The sequence below is a fragment of the Euleptes europaea genome, chromosome 5, assembly GCF_029931775.1.
Source record: "Euleptes europaea isolate rEulEur1 chromosome 5, rEulEur1.hap1, whole genome shotgun sequence".
Taxonomy (NCBI): Eukaryota; Metazoa; Chordata; class Lepidosauria; order Squamata; family Sphaerodactylidae; genus Euleptes; species Euleptes europaea.
In genome coordinates, this window is record NC_079316.1 from 71,219,744 (window position 1) to 71,241,627 (window position 21,884).

Sequence of the window (21,884 nt, forward strand, 5' to 3'; positions counted from 1 at the left end):
CATTGACTCAATCAAGGAAGCCTCAGCCCTTAGTTTGAAAGACCTGAGCAAGGCTGTTAACGACATGACGTTCTGGAGGTCATTAATTCATAGGGTTACCATAAGTCGTAAGCATCTGGACAGCACTTAACACAAACACACACACACTCTCTCTCTCTCTGCTGGATCCAAGCCAATGTAAAGGTCCCCTGTGCAAGCAGCGGGTCATTCCTGACCCACAGGGTGACGTCACATTCCAACATTTACTAGGCAGACTTTGTTTATGGGGTGGTTTGCCAGTGCCTTCCCCAGTCATCTTCCCTTTACCCCCAGCAAGCTGGGTACTCATTTTACCGACCTCGGAAGGATGGAAGGCTGAGTCAACCTGAAACCAACTTCCGTTGGGATCGAACTCAGGTAGGGAGCAGGGCTTTTGACTGCAGTACTGCAGTTTAACACTGCGCCACGGGGCTCCTACAAGCCAATGTACGGAGGGGATACTGGTAAAGATAAATCAAACTCCATGCCTTTGCTTCTCCAACACTTGCATCTGACTTGCTGCTGACATTTCCTTACTCTCCCTGTTCTTCCTCTTCTCACATTTTTACTTGATTTTATACAGTGCCAAAGCAATGTGGGAGTAAACCATCCTACTAAAGAACTGTGTCGATCCTAGCCTCACAATCTGAACATTCCACATTGTGGGGCTTGTGCCAGCAATACACTTGTGGTGTCACTGGCATGGGTGCAGCCACACAATATGGCTGAACAGAAGCCCATGGGTTGAATTATACGGAAGGCTGGGGACAAGCAAAGGGGTTAGAAAGACTGTCCTGCCTACCTTCTTTGCTTGCCTTGACAATCTGAGATCCCAAAGATACAAGACTGCATGCTTGTCAGACGCTTCTGTAAAGGCAATAAAGCACAAAACTCCTCTCCTTTTCATGCAAAGATGCTGTTATCAGCTCCCCAAGTCTCATATTTAACTTTTGGTTACGGCAGATTTTCAAAAACATTCATCTGCTCCTGTGTATGAGAAACAGAACAGATTGTACTTTATTTACTGTTTTGATTGCACTGTACACATTTATGCATTTTTCAACCCGTCACCGTTTCTCACACACACTCATATAGTTAATTTAGAAATATAATGGGATCTATGTCAGTCAAAGATTAGGCCTCTTATTCTGCTGCTCTGCCATGCACATACCATAATCAGGGTGGGAATCCAGACACGGGGGGGGGGGGGAACCAACCGGTACCGTAAGGTATACACTCACCTTGTCATGAGAATAATCAATTTTAAAATCCACTCAGCAGAATAATGTTATTATACAAAGTACAAGCAGCAACCACTAAATTTAAACTTGCAAAACAGGTTTAGTATAGAATGGAGCGGAACAGAATCCGATACAAAGTGAACTGCGATATCAGCAAACTGAGCACAGTGTCCTGCTAAGCAAAAGAAAGCTTGTCTAATATTGCAAATCAATTCCTACTCAATGGAATTAAAGGACAATCGTTCTTTCACATTACTTCGATTTTAGTCAGTTGAAAGAGCGGTTCACTACGCATTTATGCTTCATAGATGTAAAGCTGGGGCCTTTCCCATGCAAGCATCCATTTTAAAAAACATACTAAATTGCCAATCCTAAACTGCAAATCAGTAAGTGTTGGCAAAGACTTTGCTTTTAAAAACAAAGAGACTCCTATAACTCTCTTAATTTGTTTCACTATACCAGAGGATTGCCATAATCAGGGAGAAGCCTGTCACATACCTAACCACTATTTTTACAGCTTTCACTAACATTATGATGTTCAAAGAATAAGCAGGAAAGGTTTCAGTCCGGCTAATGCAGATCACATGTTATTGCCCAGAAGGGCCCTCTCAAGCCTTCTTTTGTCCTATAAGGTTTTCTCCATATTTTACCCTTTGAGTCACCCTTACGATCAGGATTTTACCCTTATTTCTACATTTACATGAGGGGCTTCCCAGGATCAGCAACCAGTTGCTGTCTGACATGCACATTCACTGTGGTGCACATCTGGATAGCCAAGCCAGTCATTCTGAACAGCCAAATAAAGGCAGAATTACTTAGAGTAGTTCTGTGATCCAATTTCTCAATGATTTTATACTTATTTTTGTAACACAGAAAGTCGCTGCTGAGGCTCTGGTTTAAAAGGGGAGATGACCATGGAGGGAGGAGCTACTTAACTTTTTTTTCGCCTTGTGATATTTTCCTGCCAAAAGTCAGCCCCACCCCCAGCTGCTTTTAACTCCACTTGGGTTAAAGTACCATTAAAGTACCATTAAAAGCACCTTGGGAGTGGCAATTACTTGAAGAACAATGGTGTGTGTGTGTGTGGGGGGGGGGAGTATACAGCCCCTCTCTACCTGCACTGGTCTCCCTCTTTAAAGCCCAGCCCCTATAGCAGCATTCTGTTAAAAAAAAAAAAAAACAGTTGGGAAAAACAAATCATGGAACATGTTGAACCCTGAGATAAGACAAAAAATTAAAGCTACCAAGGATCACTTTGAGTTACCCAAAAGTTTTATTTAGTATACAAAGAGTTTTAATTATCATTTACAGGAGACATACCTGGGATTTTGCTTTAAAGGGGGGGGGAGGAGGAGAAGAGGAGTTGGTTTTTATATGCCGACTTTATCTTTTAAGGAGAATCAAACCGGCTTACAGCCTCCTTCCTTTCCTCTCCCCACAACAGACACCTTGTGAGGTAGGTGAGGCTGAGAGAGTTCAGAGAGAACTGTCCCAAGGTCACCCAGCTGGCTTCATATGCAGGAGTGGGGAAGCCAACCCGGTTCACCAGATTAGAGTCCACCACTCTTAACCACTACACCACATTGGCTCTGACAGAAAATGCATAACAGACAAATTACTTATTTTATCTCTGTTCTAAGAGTTATGTCTCTACTTAGGGCTGCCAACTGCCAGGTGCTAGCAGGAGATCTCCTGCTAATTCAACAGATCTCCAGCCGATAGAGATCAGATCACCTGGAGAAAATGATCACTTCAGCAATTGGACTCTATGGCATTGAAGTCCCTCCCCTCCCCAAACTCCGCCCTCCTCAGGCTCCGCCCCAAAAATCTCCCGCCAGTGGCTAAGAGGGACCTGGCAACCCTACCTCTACTAGACATTTTTTCCATGTTGTGTCCCAGAGCACACACAAGGTACAACAAGTGGGTTTGGAGAATATGTTTCACAGGAGTTTCAATTCCTTCCTATAGTGGTTCCTATTTTCCCAAACAACATTTTGAGAGATGTCTGAAAAGCCACCTTTGCCACTGTGCACACCCATCTGGTGCATCAACAAACTATACGGTTTGATTTCTCCCTTGTTATACTCAAGGAACACTAGTTTTGTAAACTGAAATGAGAATTGGAAAGATCCTGATAATAGGAGCTGAATACCTTCTGGGCTGAGTTCATTTTCTCCAGGTACTTAGCCTTATGGCCAGAGGCACAAGCCCAATGTTCTTAGTGAGTGGTTTGCTGCCTGGGGCCTGCGTTAGTTACCCCAGTGAATCAGAATTACTGCTGAGGATGTATTGTGTTTATTTAAATGTATTGTTTAAAACTGGCTGTTTTGTATTCTGGAGATTTCTGTAAGCCAGTTTGGGTCCCTTTGAGGAGAAAAGTGGCATAGATATGCCTTAATAAACAAGTCGCAAATTGTATATCAATCATGTTTTTATCTTGCCCTTTCTGCAAATAACTTAGGGTGGTGCATACAGATTTCCCTTTCCACTGGGGACAGGTGCTGGCTTAAAAAATAAGCGAAAGGAGAGATGGAAGACATAAAAAAGGAAGATAGCTTGAAAATCAGGAAAAGGAAAACTGATACAAAAACAAATGAGGTACAAAGAGAGAGGATGTCTCCTGAAAGTTTCAGATGCTTGCAAAAGCAAGCATAGGAAGAGGCCATGGCTCAGTAGTGGGATATGTGTCCAGCAAGCGGAAGGTTCCAGGTTCAATCCTTGGCATGTCCTATTAAGGGATCAACCAGTATTGGGAAGATCTTTCTCTGCCTGAGAACAGCTGCCAGTCCGAGTAGGCAAAACCGAGAAAGATGAGCCAGTGGTTCGAATAGGTATAAAGCAGCTAAAATATGTATAGCCTTAATCTTTATTTATTTATTTCTTCACATTTATGTATGTGTAAAGTGCCGTCAAGTCGCAGCTGACTTATGGCGACCCCTTTTGGGGTTTTCATGGCAAGAGACTAACAGAGGCGGTTTGCCAGTGCCTTCCTCTGCACAACAACCCTGGTATTCCTTGGTGGTCTCCCATCCAAATACTAACCAGGGCTGACCCTGCTTAACTTCTGAGATCTGACGAGATCAGGCTAGCCTGGGCCGTCCAGGTCAGGGCTTCACATTTATAGCCCGCCCTCAATTCCCAACGAGCCGGGCCCAAATGGGTCACAGCATTTAAAACCATAACATATAAATTAAAACATAAGTTAAAACTACAGTCACAGTATAACAATAAAACAAGATGGCATACATCAGTAGTAAATAACAGCCACTGGAGACCCGGTCAGGCAGTGAAACCCCCCATAAAGAAAAAGTGGTAGGGGGGAGGATGGGGAGGCCAGTAACTATGTACGAAAACTCGCAGCTGCCCTCAGTTATAGGCCTGGCGGAACAGTTCCGTTTTACAGGACCTGTGGAATTCATTTAGGTTCCACAGGGCCCCGATGTTACTAGGGAGACATTTCCACCAGGCCTATATCAATGTCTGTAAAGCGCTTATAAAAAGAGATTTTGGATTACACTGGCTGATCAACGAGCACAGAAAGAAGCTCCAATTCATAATTCTCTTTATTCATTAAGAATGTAAGATTTCTTAGGAGGACTAGGTTTCTTGTTAATATTCTTGTTTGTTGTTTTACTAAGTCATATAAGGTTAGTTCATATAGACCTTTTCTAAAAGCAGAAACTTCCTCGAGTGCAAAGAGAGCCTCTTACACCGGAAGAAGGCACTGCTGATAGTGGAAGTATCTGGTAGGCTCAAACCCAGAGCTCTTTGATTTTAAGAGGCTGCTCTAAGAGTCTCTTTTTAAAGTTACTATTCTTTGACAGATAGGATGCCATTAGCTTAATTCTGACTTGCACTGCCCATTAGTATAATCTACCCTGAGATATTTCAGTGACAGTAGCAAATACCATCCTGAAATGAGCTCTCTCACTTCCAAGTTAATTACATGTATTTGGTTTTTGATAAATGAAAGCATCAGACGTGATTAATTGAAGGACAATCAATATGATCTAGCTATTAGACATCCTGATGAGCTTTCCAGAATCATCGGACAATCTATAGCAATCAACTAACTGAAGTGAGCATATTAGATCCATCAATGTGTGTGTTTTTTAAAAAAGCATCTTAAAATCCAGATTTTAAAAAGCTGAGGTATCACTGCACAGCAGCAAAACCAATCTTTTCTATATCCCATCCCCCAAAAAATTCTGCTTTGCAATTCTCACTCAGATGTATAACTGGACCACAACTGGCCAATGCATCTCATCTAACTATAAACTAACTGGTGGATGGTTTAAGCCTTTTCAAAAGTGTGGTGGAAGTCCTCTTGCTTACTCCTGCCATTTTGTGGTCATGGGGTATCATTTGTATATACGGCGCAAGAGATTTCTGCTTCAAGCCCAGATAAGTTCCAACTAGTGTGACTGCGCCTTTAATTCATGAAGGATGGCTTTATCAACAGCTATTAGCAATGACAGCCAAGTGTGACTTTCAGCTTCACAGACAGTATACGTGGGACTACCAAGTGTTAGTAGGAAAGAGTCAGAAGCCTGTCCTCTTCATTCCGTGATTGTGAACTTATTAGATATAGCTGCCTGATCACTTAGTAAACAGGATGCTGCGTCATATGGACCACCGGTTTGTTTTTAATCCTAACAACTTTAAAATGTATTTTTCAAACTCAGAATGCCAAAAGATTGCTAAAATCGGTTCATGACATATGACTATCTTACTTATCTGTGTGTTAAGTGCCGTCAAGTCGCTTCCGACTCATGGCGGCCCTGTGAATCAATGTCCTCCAAAACATCCTATCTTTAACAGCCTTGCTCAGGTCTTGCAAATTGAGGGCTGTGGCTTCCTTTATTGAGTCAATTCATCTCTTGTTGGGTCTTCCTCTTTTCCTGCTGCCTTCAACTTTTCCTAGCATTATTGTCTTTTCCAGTGACTCTGGTCTTTTCATAATGTGAGCTGAAAAATGCTAAAATTACAAATATATAAATTTTAATAAGGTGCACATATAGATTAAAAGCCTAAAACTCCTAGTACAGACAAAAACTTACACGTTCAATAAATACAAACATGAACAATTGCGATGTAAATTCTTTCATTGACCAATATGAGATCCAAAACGGACCAGACACATTTCGGTCAACCTCTTTGGTTTGTAATCAGCATTTTGGTTGAGTTCCATCAGGTTCCCCCCTTTTTTTGGTGTCTTCTCATAATGTGACCAAAGTACAATAGCCTCAGTTTAGTCATTTTAGCTTCTAAGGTCAGTTCAGGCTTGATTTGATCTCTAATCCACTGATTTGTTTTGTTTTTTTGGCAGTCCATGGTATCCATAACACTGTTCTCCAACACCACTTTACTTATTCTCCAATGTTAATTTAAAGCAATCAAAATATCAGAACAAAGCACCTTCACTTTTTTATATGCATGTATATGGGGGAAGGGATCAATAACATGTTATGCCAGAATGGAAAATAAGTCACTATTATTCTATTTTTGATACAAACATAGGTGGACGACTGGAGCAGACTGTAAGTGCAAAGCGAAAGCACTACCAAATGTTTCAGAAAATATATGGAAACATAAGTGCATTTCACAAGACTATAGGATGTAAGTACCATTAGCATAAATGCTGACAACTGTTAATCTACTATAACCTTGATTAATGGATACAGCTGTCCATTAATACTAGGCATTTTAAGTTACTACTAAAATTGATTAGTCAGTTAAGAATTCAATCCTCTTGTTCAATAAAACTGCACTCTCTCTGAAAATGCAATATGGAATGAAATGTTGAATCTGCCAGCACTTATATATATATATCACAAAATACACCTAAAGTTGTTTTTTTTTTAAGTGTTAACTGTATTAATTGAACGATTTCAAATATGACATTACGTGCTGGAGTCATCAGCAGATAGCGCTCTAATCACACATGAAGCTGCCTTATACTGAATCAGACCCTTGGTCCATCAAAGTCAGTATTGTCTACTCAGACCAGCAGCAGCTCTCCAGGGTTGCAGGCAGAGGTCTTTCACATCACCTACTTGCCTAGTCCATTTAACTAGAGGTACCAGGGATTGAACCTGGGACCTTCAGCATGTAAAGCAGATGCTCTACCACTGAACCACAGCCCATCCCCAAAAAGCCAGAAGGGATGTGGCCAGGCAGATTTCTCTGAACACATGAAGCTGCCTTATACTGAATCAGACCCTTGCTCCCTCAAAGTCAGTATGATCCATCTAGGGTCATCCCCACCCTCCTGTCACATTCTAACTGTAGCCAAGCCCAATGTATATTAGCCTGATCCTCAACGTTAGAGGTCAACATGTACGCAGATCAGGCATACAGGTGTTGAGCCCTCCATTCACAGGCCTTTGTTGGAAAGCAATGGTCAACAAAAACATCAGATAGGCATGAGTGCAAGGTAGAGATGTCACAAAGCAAAGGAAGGTGGCATGATTCTGACCTATTTACTGCACGCAGGTGCTACACAATTAAAGGCTTGGGTTAACAGGAAACATATAGCATAGTATCCACTGGGTTCAATCTAAAAGGGAAAGCCTACAGGTTTACATACAAATTTGAGAGCCGGTGGAGCAGAATAGTCAAGGGCAAAGCTATAAGTTTAGAAAGCCCCTGTTCAAATCTCATTTCAGCCATGAACTCACTAGGATGCCCTGGCCAAGGCCCCCCATCTACAATATGGGTATAAAATAATACTGACTTTACACGGCTGCTTATTTCTTTCCAGATTGCTTTTCAGCAAACAATGCTCTTAAAGCAAAAGAACATAAAATGAACCAATTACAATAAAATCAACCTATCTAAAGTCTGGAATAGAGTAATAAAAATTAAGCCACAGAAAGCAATCTTTCAAAGTACCCTAATTACTAAAGTCCTGTGTGAATATATAAGTTCTTAAAAGTACCAATGTTTTGGCCTTGAGTGTCCCGTCCCCCCACCCAGATTGGGGGTCACCACCAAGAAAGGCCATTCTGTTTAATATCAGAGTAGCTGTACAGGCTGTTCAGACATTGTGTGTGAAGTTTTGAGTTTGAAACTCAAAAAGATAAAAGTGGTATTTCTTAATCAGATTGATGGGATGTTATCTTCTGCTGAATTCAGAACCAAGTTTTAAAAAATTAAAATCTTAATTTAACAGTTGGGTTTCATTGCGAAACAATCCAGATCTTCTGCACAAATTATTTTGAGACAAGATTTATGTTCTATTTCTCGTCATTTGTGACCTACTCAATGTGGAAGTTGTCAAGTTGCTTGCACATGGATGAGTAGGAGACTTGCTTCTAAAATCTAAAACAAGGCAAGTGTGTTCAGCATGGGACCAACACAGTGCAATGAAGGTCAATCACTGAGTTTTATCCACACTGGTCTCCCAGAATAGTCTACACAGGCGGGTTTTGTGGATCTTCGGCTATATTTTTGGAGTATGTTTCAAGTGATGTTTTAAAAATTTCAGTCACAAACATTAAAGGAATACAGTTGCTCGTGTTTGTTGAATTCCTCTCGAGCAGCGTACATCAGACAAGAGCTCAACAGAACTTGGATTTTCAAATAACCTCTACTATAATCTGCCTCTGGCTCAGACACTTAACATTTAGTTTGTGGTATCCTGCTTAATCTCAACCCTGAGGCCAACCCTAGGCTATATTTTTCTAAGGCAAAGATCTGCCCTTGAGTGCTGCACATGTACATGGTAGATTTAGGCTCCCGGGGAACACGGAGGCTAATAACAGGGATTCAATAGGCCCAGAAACTATGATATTGCTAACAGTATCTGTGCGCCCATAATATTATGTGAAACACTGTACCTTCTGATTAAGCATTAAGAAATTAAGTGTTATAATAAACTGACATTTCACCTCTTCGGTAGAGAGAAGACTTTGGAGAAGAATTGTCTTTAGTTATTTAAAGGGCTAAGGCGGTGAGCAGATACTGTATCTTTGTTTTTTTCTGAAAAACAAGACCCTTCATCACAATTGGAACAAAAAAAACACCACCTGGTGCACAAAACACAACACTGCCTATCAAAAATTGAGGTAGTATTCTATGGCCATGAAAAGTCCTAGGAAAGGGGCTTCCACCAGATGTCAGAGGATACTTTGCACTCACTTTAAACAAAGCACATTCCCCCAAAATACAAATTATGAAGCAGATTCCGTGCTGTGCGTCACGCAGAAAGAACTGGCTACCAAATGATGGCAAGTTCCAAATTCCAGCCAGTGCTTCTTATTCTCACTGAGGCTTGCTACAGAAAACAGAATCAAACAACAGTGGTTCACTAAGCTCCATGGTTACATATTTAACTGGTGTTCCAACAGACATGCAAGCGTACTCGGTGGGGGGGGGGAGAAATCATGCACGTCAGTAGGTATGTATTATTTTTTCAAGCTCACTTCCAGTTTCCTTCCTGAAATTACTGTGTTTACAAGTTGGTATTTAGAAAGAGAATGTTTATGCTTACGTAGAAGCTGAGAAAATAAAATCATTGCACCTTCCATATTTTAATATATACGTTAAACACATATGTTGAACTCTGAAACATGGGTCAATTTATATTCACAGTATTACCTCCCACCCCACCCTTTGAACATACGAAGCTGCCTTATAATAAGTCAGACCCTCGGTCCATCAAAGTCAGTATTGTCTACTCAGACCGACAGTGGCTCTCTAGGGTCTCAGGCAGAGAGAGGTCTTTCACATCACCTACTTGCCTAGCCCTTTAACTGGAGATCCCGGGGATTGAACCTGGGATCTTCAGCATGCCAAACAAATGCTCTACCACTGAGCCACAGCCCTTCCCCTTTGAACGATTCAGGAGTGTGTACAGAGGCAGTTCAGAGGAAATGGCAACTTTGGACAGCGGCATCACATCCTCACTGAGCTCCTTCCCTTCCCCAAGCTCTATCCTCTCCAGGAATTTCCCAAACTAGAGGGCGACACTACCGATACTATTGTCCACTTTATGGCAGCCATAGCAAATCAAAGCTACTACTAAATCTAGTTTCCTTAAACCTTTGTCTAAGAAGGTCAATGGTTGCTTAACAAAGGTAAACGCCAATGGATTTAAACAACCAATTTGGTGCAGAAATTCTCAGCTGTTGTGTTATACACAACAGATCCCTTACATTCATTCCCCTTTCCATCTTAAGTTTGGGGAAATCTGTTTTCTTCTTGGTGCCCATTTTATTAGCAGCCTGTCTCCTCCTCAGGCATTCATCTTGTATCATCCTCTCATAGAGGCCTCTTTGCCTGCTTATCTGATTGGAGACAATGAGATGCAAAGCAGACTCCACAGTCTAGAAAAGCAGAGAGGGGCAGACAGATGGAGAAGCAAATAAGCAAGCCCTCAATGAAATCACAGTATAAGTGGTACTAGCATACTCTGAGGAAAGAATTCATTCCCTTCTGGCTGCATTCACATGAATGCCAAGAGCTGGAATGGAAATATGTGATGGATTAAAACCTGTACTATAAAAATTGAATCCAGAAGCAGCAAATGACAACATCTTCAGATATACCCTGGATCATTCAAAATGTTCTCCTTCTGAAACATCCTGGGCAGTCCCTGACGATTCCTGGCAGCAGGTTGCCCTTGTGACCTAAAGTCTGCTGGTGACCCCTAAAGCTCCAGTGGCCCGAAAAGGAGGAGGAGGGAAAGGGAGAGTCAGCCCTTAAAAGGAATGCCCTGCAAAACCTGTAGCACAGAGCTCAATGGCCACTGGCTCTCCTTTGCTTTGCTGGGAATTTCTACTCTCTCCTGTTGCAGCTATGGGAAAGTTGAAGGCCACAGGCAGCTGTGTTTCATGGGGTAGAAAAAGGCAAGAGACCTCCCACTCCCAAGAGTGGAGGGGGGGGAAGGTGACAAAGAAACCTGGCCTGGAGAGGAAGCAACAAGTCTGTCAGTCATCAAGCCAACTTTCAGTGTATTAGGTCAGAGAGCAGATTGTGATTTTATACTTAGGATTATGATCCAGATTTACTGAATCACTGAAGTAGGGGCTTCTATTTGAAACTTATTTACATATTCAATCCCAAGTCCTCCAAGCTTGAGTAGTAAAGAGAATTATTTAGGGGTATTTTTCTTTCCTCCGTTCTAATCTAGTGGTAGCAATTGGCCTGCCTTACAATATTAGCTTAAACAACAACAGCAAAAGTCTGATTCTGCAAAGGTTTATGCTGCAATACATGATTTTTTTGGTGCTGCCGGTTGTTTTTGTCGGCATAAACTTAACATGGCTACCGCACTGGACCCTATTAGTTTATGCCCAGTTTGTTTATATTCAGCTGAATCAAATGGTGGGGTTTTTTTTATTACACAGAACTCTTAATGTGCATCATGCTTTACATAGCACAAGGCAAGTCCCTGCCCCTATGAGCTTACAATCTAAAATTGGAGACAAGATGATAAAAGAGAGGGGAGAGAAGATGGAGTTGGGGCAAAATTGGGGGAGAAGGTGCGTTCATTCCAATGACATGTAAAGGGGCTTAGTTCCTGTAAGGGAGGGAAACTAAGGGATTGTGTAAAAAAACTCAAAGTTTTTCCTTGGCTGTGCCTCTTCGAGAAAACACCCTCACATGCACAAAACATTCTGCACCCCTCCTGAAAGAAAATGAGAAAGAACTCTGCACCTTACTCAGGAAGGCCTTCCAGGGCCTTGGGCCAACTGCAGTAAAGGCCCTGCTCTTCACAAGTAACTGGTGTTCTTACCTTTCAGTGTTGTGCCTGACCTGCTGAATTTAGGGTTGCTCACTGGTATGGAGAAAAATGTCCTGCCCTTTAATTCAGCAACATCATGTCGACATTTAACTTCCCAGAGTGACTACACGTTCGCTCATATGGAAATTCTGTAGATAGGAGACTGTTGGTACAGGTATAACTCCATGTTTAACTTAATGCCTGCATTGCTGGGTATGTGCTTATTCCTACTTCTGCTACTTCCTGCAATCCTTCTATCACCAAAAATGGTGGGAAGACTGTGGAAACACAGTGGCATGTATTTACTTTGGTATCCTTGTGTACCTTATGCAGACTTGTTTCATGTATATATTATATCACATGTCCACTGTGGTAAAGATGGGGGTTGAGAAGCTCACCACATAGTTTTTGACGGGGTTGTGGGGGGCATACAAACTCAAGAAACAGCTCATGTAACAAGCCTTTAACTATAGCAAGCGTGTGCTGAAAGGTCTCAGATGTTTACCTCTGAATCTTGGGTTCAATTCAATTGCTCAGCCTTTACATGTACATGGGAAGAGTAAGAGGCTTACCATGCATTCCTGAGCCACGCCGGCAGCCAGGACGAAAGGCCTCTGGAGATCGGCAAAGGGCCGCGCTGGTGAAAGGGCCCACAGTGCCGGCATCCAGGCAGCATATGCTGGCGTTTGTGGCCCCAACGGCGGAGTGAAGGCCCGGATGCTGGCCGCTGGCATGGCAGCGCCAGGGCTGGACGCCGACGGAGTCTTCCACCGGCGTCCAGATGCAGGCAAAGGCCGTGTCATCATCCCGGGAGACATTCCCGGGGCGGCAAGGCATTGGCCTGGGGCCGCCATTAGGCTTGGGAAAGCCCCCTTTTATTTTTGGGTTGCAGGGATTTTTGGCGCTGGGCCGAAACCTCCTTAGGAGGCAGCGCTGCTGCGTTGCCTCCTAAGCCCAGCGCAGGCATTGTGTTCAGGAATGTACGGTTGGCCTAAATATGCTACAGAATGGCCAGTAAAAATTTAACCACAAATAAATGCTCCTTCTAAAACTCCTAAGTGCAATGAAAATTAAATTTACAATAGCAACTTTTACCAGAGTGATGCAGAAGGATGCAGAAGCATTAGGACTTGGTTCAGACAAAATGGCAGGCCATAGTTGCCACAACATAGGTTGCTATATGCCTGCTGGGACTGGGAGATCTCCTGACTCCAAAGGGCCTTGCCTGCTGGCACTCTAGCAGACAGTGGGAGAATGGAGCCTTGGATACTTACCATAGAGGCTCATTCTCTTCTGAGGCGAAGGGCATCCTGATCTGTAAGCTGTGGGTTGTTTTCCTCTCCATCCGGGTAGGAAGGACCAAAACCGCACTTCCAGGTGAATCATGGTTTGTGATGGTGTGAGGGAGCTTTTGCGGAAATTTATTATGTAGACATGCTCTTGGAGTATCTGAATGACCCTGGCAGTGTGTATCCTGGACAGGTCTAGAGTTGGGGCACAGATCAGGATATCGTCCAGGTACGGATGTACCTGGATTCCTTCCTGTCTGAGGACAGCTATGATGGTGATCAGGGTCTTGGTGAAGACCTTGGGGGCAGAAGTAAGGCCGAAGGGAAGGGCCCTGAATTGGTAGTGACTGTGTCCATATGCAAAGCGCAGATAACGCCTGTGGGAAGGGTGGATGGGTATATGGAGGTATGCTTCTGTAAGGTCTACAGCCGTCATAAAGGTACCAGGGAGAAGGGACTCCACGGTTGACTTGACCGTCTCCATTCTGAAATGTTTGTAAGCCATCCTCTTGTTGATGTATTTTAAGTTGAGGATGGCCCTCCAGTCCCCATTTTTGTTGGGGACTGTAAAGAAAATGGAGTATACTCCCTGGCCCCTTTGGAGGGCATAGACCGGCTCGATGGCCCTGATGTGAAGTAGATGCTGTATCGCTGTAAGGGTTATGCTGTGTTTTCCCTTCCTGTGTGAGGTTGGGGAATGTATGAATCGGTCTGAAGGCTGGGATGAAAATTCTAGAAGGTAGCCCTGTGTGATAATTTTGGAGACCCACTTGTCCGGATTGGACAGAGTCCACCTTGCGGTGAACTCCTGAAGTCTCCCTCCTACCTGAAGGTGATTGGTGTCACTGTGGGTTATTTTTGGGAAACTTATCTCCCTTATCCGTTCTGGATTGTGGTCCTTGTGGTCTCTGGAACCTCCCTCCCATTGAAAAGGGTCGGGTGCCCCATGATCCTCTAGAGGGCCCCCAGGAGCCTCTCCGAAAGTCAGGTCTGAATTGGGGTGATGGCCTTGAGGGACGAAAGGACTGGTATGAAGGTCTGTGATCCTTCTTAAGTTGCACTTGGACCATCTGTTTTTTATCTTTAGTTTCGACAAGAATGCTGTCGAGTTTCTCCCCGAATAGGCACCCTTCTTTAACCGGGTAAGACATCAGGGTGGTCTTGGCCTTGAAATCAGCTGGCCAAGCTCTTAACCAGAGGGCTCGCCTCAGTGAGGTAACTGATGACATTGATCTTGCTACGAATGACATTGTGTCAAGTGAGGCGTCAGCCATTAGGGTGGTGGCGTTTAAAACCCTTTCAAGTCCACCGATTACTCTGAGGTTGTCCTCGGGAACAAGCTGTAAAATCTTTTTGATCCAGAGATATGATGCCCTGGCAAAGATGGAGGTAGTGGCGCTAGCTTGTATGGCTAAGGCTGAGGCCTCATGTGCTTTTCTAGCTAAGAAATCTGATTTTCTATCTAGTTGGTCCCTTAAGGAACCCACTCCATCCTCTGGTACGAGGCCTGGGGACTGGAGATCCAGCACCGGGGCGTCCACGAGGGGTACTTTGACCATGGTCATAGAGTGAGGCACCAGAGTGTACAATTTCTTAATGTTGGGTGGGACCTGTCTATTGGAGGAAGGGTTTTCCCACTCCTCCGTAACTGCCCTAATGAAGAACTCAGGGAAGGGGACCGAATTGGTGTGTTGTTGTGGTCTATGAAAGCATTCCTTGACTCCCTGCTTCCGATTGGACTTGGGTTCCTCAGCAGATTCTATGTCCTCATTCAGGTCAAGAGCTAAAATGGCCTTAGCCAGTAGCCCTTGATAGTCCTCCCCTGAGAAAAGCCTATTATGCTGATCTATAGGTTGGGGGGGGGGGGCTCTTCATCTGAGTCAAACTCGCCTTCCTCTTTCTCCTCCCCTTCATCCTCGAGGGAGGAGGCAGTTGACTTGGAAGTATCTGCGTGTACTTCCCTGGGGGTGACAGTTGCCACCTTCATGGCCGCCTTTGTGGGCCATGTGGAGGTTCTGGGGTTCACTAAGCTACTGGAACCATAAACCTCCTCTGCATGAGCTTGGACTACAGGGGAAGGAGCTTGAACTAAAGGGGAAGGAGGGGGAACCCTGGGGGCCAACCAGGGGTTGGGGGGTAAACGCGCCTGGTATGCTTGGAAGGCTAACCATTGACGCTGAAGGGCACAGTTAATGAGATCATCAGCGTTTTCCCAAGATAGAAAATGGCCGCCTGCCGCCGACTGAGAGGGAGGGGGGTTGCCAACTCCCGGTGGGAAAAACCCCGCCGCAGCATTACCCGTTCCCGTCGGGAATACAGCCGCCGTCGTCTCCAAGGTCGCCTGATAATTGGGGGAGTTGTGAGAAGAGTCAGGCATGCTGCGCCCGGCTTTCTGTCCGGCGCTCGTCTTGTTGCCGCGCCTTTTTCTCTTGCTGCCCTGGTGCAGCGGCGCGGCTTTTCGCGGCTTTTTTGTTTTTGGCTGCACCTGGGTCGGCTCCATAATCGGGGGATCTTCTGATTGCGGCAAAGTCCCTAATGGTCCGCAATCGCGGCCGTTGGGAGAGCCGGAAGCTTTTTGGGAAGTTTTTGGGAGGTTCTGAACCAGCCCACTCTGATAATCATTCTCAAAGGAGATCGTCCTCTCTGATATTAATGGTGTCGGCCATTTTGAATTCCACTCGGCTTTATGCCGTACGAGAAGAGACAAAGAAGACACACAAAGGGTAGGTATTAGAATGGAATTAAGATAGTGGTAAGAAATGAAAGTAACTCACGTTGAGAGAAGGTAAGAAAGACATAACAAACACTCTCTTATCTAATCCTATCTGAATCGTAGGCACAGAGCTGTGCGAGGGTGACTGCTCTACCCGATGAGGCAGGACAAAAACTGGCTTCCTGCAGGCTGTTTTCCCACCAAGGGAGACAGGAAGTCAGAGTTTTGGTCCTGCCTACCCAGATGGAGAGGAAAACAACCCACAGCTTACAGATCAGGATGCCCTTGCCTCAGGGGAGAAAGATTTTTTTTAATCACCTCTGTAAGTGATGTCAGCCCTCTCTAGGAATAGCCAAAAATGCTGTGGCTTTACCATAGAGTTCCTTGTGATTCCTAGAGAAGAGGCATGATGCCACTTCCGTGTTTCCCTGGAAGTGACATCACACTGTTGCTGACGGCTGCCCTCTCCCCCATGTCCCTGCCCCACCTGATCTCCTGCTGGTTGCCAGGATGGGTCTGGGAAACCTACTACTATATGAAAAGCCTGGGGGATAATTGGGTCTTGTGCTTCTTCTCCCTTCCCCCTTTTGTGCGTAGCCAGTTAATCAATTTATTTCTGTTTTGCAGGCAACCAGTGTTTGCCTTTATATCTAACACAGATCACCTAACCTGCACATCAGGATTCTAAGCACAGTTTCATTCGAATAGTTTGGAATCCTGATTAGCAGGTAAAGTGCAAGCCAAAGTTTCCTGGTAACGATGGTTTGCCATTAAAGTGAAAATCATTTGTTCGCTACCTGTGCATGTTTATGCACTGGGAAATTATAGTTTCTTATTATGTCTGGAATTAGCTTAATGGTATAAGTGTTTTAAAACAGAAGAGTTGGCTATTGCTGAAAAGTAAATGGTATGTTTTAACACTGCTCTCTATCCGTTTTTAGATTCATCCCATGGAAAATGTACTACAACTTTCCATTTTTAAAACAAGGGACAAAGTTTCATTCAAAGCTTGCCAGTATTGTATTCTGTCCACCCCCCTTGGTTGTGATTAACAGCAGTACTATGCAAAGTCAACAGACTTACATTATACATTTAATTTTTTTGAAATCAGTTGGATAGAGTTACTTTTATAACACATTTCTGTGTTCCTACTGAGTCATAAGCACTTGTTTGTAGAAGTTTTGTCCCGAAAAAACATTTTTTTCCATTCGTTCTCTTAAATGTCTTGTAGTAAGAGAAGGTTGAGTTTACAATGAACTATTGATGAGGCTCCCTTTGCTGCAATACAGAATAACTGAATTGATTGAACTGGTCTGGAGTTGGGGTGCAGGAGACAGCAATGAATGCATTCGGACAATAACATGTCAGGTAAATGGTAGTACTTGTTTTCATAAAGCTACATACATAAGAAAATGTGTGATGCACACACATGAGTCTTGATAAGTAAGAGCATGTTGCTAGCCTGAGCTGAAGTATTGGAAATAAAGGAGACTATATGGGAATGTGGCAAGAAATACCGCTCTAGGGTTTTACTGAACAAATATTTCACTCCTCTGTATGTAGCCCTGGGGGGAGAAGAACACTTTGTGCAAACTTTGCGAATGGTAACAATATTGTTTACTTTTTAAAAGAGAACCTTTTTTGTGAAGAATTAATACATTTGTTAATAATCTTTGTGTCCTGCCCTGCCTGGGCCCCTTTCCAAACCTCCCTTATAATCTGTTTTAGCAGCTGGTTGCTAACGGACTTTTTGTGTCATTTCAGACACAAGCATTTTGGCTCCCAGCTGCTAACGGAATTTTTTTTTTTTAACCTTTCCAGGGAAAGCCACTTGTATTCCATTAGCATCCCAGGGCTCAGCCGTTTTTTAATGAAAACTGCTTTTTTCAGTTTTCAGTTTTTTCCCTTGTGCTTCTGAATTGCTGTAGTGTGCTGTTAAAAATGTCTGGAGCGTTTCCTTAAGGATGCCCCCACTGCCTTTTTCCATGGCGTGTTCTCCCCCCCTTTTTTGGAATGTTCTGAGATTTGTGCTATAGCACTGTAGCACCATAGCAATCCACTGCATCCCAATGCTGGCAATACAGCAATTCAGTGCTAAATCACCAGCATTCAAATGTATTAGATTGCTATGATGCTATAGCGCAAATTTCAGAATGGGCAAAAAAGAACATACTGCAAAAAAAGGCAAGGGGGGGGGGAAAGCGCAACATTGTTTGAAATGGCCAGAGTGCTTTAGAGATGGCTCATAGACACATTGAAATGGGCTGTATGAAATGCCAGTCTCTGTAACGCTTTACTCGGAAACGGGCCAACAACGGGTGACATCCGGTTTAGAACGGTGATCTGGAAGGGGCCTACATGAAGTTACATGGTTATCTTCAACAATCCTGTGGCATAATTTAAGATGAGCGATGGTGGGTTGTCCAAGGTTGCCTAGGAATTCGAATCATGGGCCACCTCAGCACAAGCCTAACAATGAAGCCTCTGGCACTAAAGCTCATGTATTTTACCAACCTTGAATATTGATTGAATTAATCTTTCATTTACTAACATTTTAAGGGGTAGTGCATAAATGTTTGAAAACAAAGAAACTACAGCACTGTGGTAGCATGTGGCATTGATCTCATATTCCAAAATTTGCATGCTAGGCTGGTCTGATTCTGTGGTAACCGTAGTATATCATGACTATATATAGTTCAAGTTAATGTATATTCTAGGCCATATGGAACACCAAGTGAGAGCCAAGATGGAGTAAGAAAGAACGCCAACAACTACATTTGGCAGCAAGATTCCTTAAACTAATTTACTGTCTTTGTGAGTGTGACATTGCCCTTTCCAATTAATGGGGACCTTTAGGGAAGCAATGAAAAAGCCTGGTTTTTATACCAATGTGAAGAAAAAACCACTATACTATTAAGGCAGTTTGCTCCAGTAGTTTCCGAAAGAAACGTTCGAGTACTTAAACTTTCCTGGAAAAGCCAGATCTTAAATTGGAAGAAAATTTCATAATCCAAGATATTTGGAAGCTGATTCCAGTTACACTGGGTGTACTATCAGTACTCCATGTTCATTGTCGTGGCTCTGCTTAACAAGATGAACATGCAGCTTTGAAATATTTTTTTGCATACGCAAAGCTTACCTTCAATTGTGCAGTGAAGATCCTTGTGTAGTGGGAGCAGTTGCTGCCAAAGTAGGATTGCCAATTCCAAATTGGGAAATTCCTGGAGATTTGTGGGTGAAGCCTGTAGAGGGTAGGATGTGGGGAGGGGAGAGACCTCAGCGGAGTATAATGCCATACAGCCTACCCTCCAAAGAATTTTCTCCAGGGTAACTGATCTCTGTCATTGTTATTTTGCTGTTATTTTGAAAGATCAGTTGTTACTCTGGAAGATCACCAGACCACGCCTGGAGGTTGGCAATCCTATGCTATAACAGAGGGTTACGTGCTGTTCACATCTGGATTTTCTGTTTCAGACACCAAAATACTTTGGTTGGATCCTGCATAAATTTATCAAGAACATTTAAGCCTTGCATTTCCAATTTTAGGTGCTCAAAGCAGCATGACCCACAATTTAATATCATAATTGTATTGTAATTTTAAACTAAATGAGGAGCACAGGATGTTAAACACAGGGGATAAAGCCTTGAACAAAATCACAACAGCAGAGTGTTAATAGCAGCAGATGATCACAGCTTTACAGTCCAAAATTCAGAATTGAATAAAAAAATCCAACAGCAGAACAAAGCAAAATGCTCTTCAACTAGAACCTACAATGAAGGCATCAGGAATGCTCTGGGGAAGGACATCCCATAGTGCCACCATATAAAGGCCTACCCCTGAAACCACTGGTCTTACGTAAAGAGTATCTGACAGGATTGCAATAATTGGACTTTGTGACATTTTTAGCAGGAAAAGAAAACCGTAAGGGTGCAGAACATTAAATACTAGTTGCCGCTTCCCATCAAAGTATACTGAAATTTAACATCTCTTCCAAACAGCTATCAGAGAGATCAAACTCCTATTTTGAGAAGGTTTATAATATGTGTATTACTCTGTTATTTTGCCCATAGTTATTCTCAAGAAAATTCTCAAGCCTTAATTTCAAATATTCTGTTCCTGCTGAGTTTCAGCAAGCTCTATCAGATCCTTTCTAAAACTGTTGTTTTTAACCGAAGATGCACGCACATTTCAGTTCAACTTGTGAAGGAATCACAGTGGAACAATTCAGAAACACACAAAGATTTTTGGATAGAGTCTGGATTCAGAGCTTGGAGGCACTATTGAGCATTGAAATGAGTAAAATCTCTGCTAATGAAACGTCAACTGCTTCTGCCCTTATTTAAGGCTCATTTGCCTCTAGCTATGCTGGACTCCCTCAAAACACACGTATGAGGCATTTACTGGCTCAGTCCTTCATGAAGTTGTAAAATGCACAAAATTTGACAATCATTGTGAAGCTCAAATTAATGTGTATATATAATCTCCCCTGGAATTACAACTGATCTCCAGAGCACAAATATCAGCCCTCTGGAGAAACTTGCAGCTTTGGAGGGCAGACTCTATGGCAGTGATGGCAAACCTTTTAGAGACCAAGTGCCCAAACTGCAACTCAAAACCCACTTATTTATCGCAAAGTGCCAACACGGCAATTTAACCTTAATACTGAGGTTTTAGTTTAGAAAAAACAACTCATACATTAACATCCCCACTTCATCCCATGCTAGCGGAGTCACTCTGAACAGGATCACGTGACCGGACGGTCTCCGGGGGGACACGCCCCTGGAAGTCGCACAGGGTCTCGGCCGGCTGGTAGCGAAGCTGGAAGACAGGAAGGCCATGCTTGCAGCGGCGCAGGCAGGAGGCGCGCCACAGGACGCACCTGAAGAACTCCAGCTCAGCCAGTCCCTCATCCAGCACGGCGCCCGGCTCTCCAAAGGCCGGCTCCCTGAGCCTCACTGCTGCACTCCTGGTGGCAGTCCACCTTGTTGTTGCGCAGCAGGCGGTGGAGGCGCAGGCTGGCCTCCAGGGCACAGACGCTCTCCTTCCAGTTCTCGCCCTCGTACTGCTCCAGCGCGTAGGTGCGCTGCAGCAGCAGCAGCTTGGCCACCGGGAAGCCGCGGAAGCTGTACTTCTCGTACTGCGCGCCGGCCAGGGCAGCCAGAAGCAGCGGCAGCAGCCGCCCCAGGCTTTGGCGCTCCATGCTCGCCCTGCTGCCGCCACTGCCTGCTGCTGCTGCTCCAGAGCTGCTCGGAGGCCCATCGGGAGGCTCCGGGAAGCAGGGGGGGGGAGGCAGGCCCAGGCGGATCCTGCAGGGTCTTATCGCGGCTGGTGAGCAAGGGGAGGGACCAAATGGCCAAAACGCACGGGAGGTTTTGCCTTGGATTTGCAACTCTCTAGATGAGCTGGGGCGACAGCGCGCATGCCCACAGAGAGGGCTCTGCGTGCCCCCTCTGGCACGAGTGCCATAGGTTCGCCACCACTGCTCTATGGTATCACATATCCACCAAGCTCCCTCCCCTCCCCAAACTTTGTGGCCCCAGCCTCTGCCCCCAAATTTCCAGAAATTTCCCAAACTGAAGATAGTAGCCCTACCAGCTCAGCTCTTTTGATCCCCATAAAGGGTATACCAGGAATTACGAGACCCACACAGAGAAGCTACACAAGGTGTGGAACCGGATAAGATCGCCCTTGTTCCAGTGGAAAAGCTGATTGGATTCAACATTAGGGGCTTGAGCATTATCTTTGATCTCTTTCTTGGCTAACTGTACTGCCCTTAGTATTGTTGGTCCTCTAATGTTTCTAACATACATCCTTTTATTTTATTTTTAACTCCTTTGCTCACTTATCTTTTTCTTTCATCACACTTTAATCACATTATACCTTGTAGATTTGT

At 44.0% G+C, this 21,884-nt stretch overlaps 1 protein-coding gene across 3 annotated transcripts in view; it reads right to left on the bottom strand.

Annotated features, from left to right (window-relative positions):
• CTBP2 (C-terminal binding protein 2) overlaps nucleotides 1-21,884 on the bottom strand; it is a 274,992-nt gene that overhangs the window by 202,522 nt on the left and 50,586 nt on the right. The window contains exon 2 of one of the 3 annotated variants that reach the window (XM_056849544.1): nucleotides 19,130-19,232. The exons of 1 other annotated variant lie outside the window; for it this stretch is intronic. The gene's annotated coding sequence lies outside the window, so the exon portion shown is untranslated. Of the gene's footprint in view, nucleotides 1-19,129; nucleotides 19,233-21,884 lie in introns of those variants that run through there. One more of the 3 variants, XM_056849546.1, reaches the window with a different exon arrangement.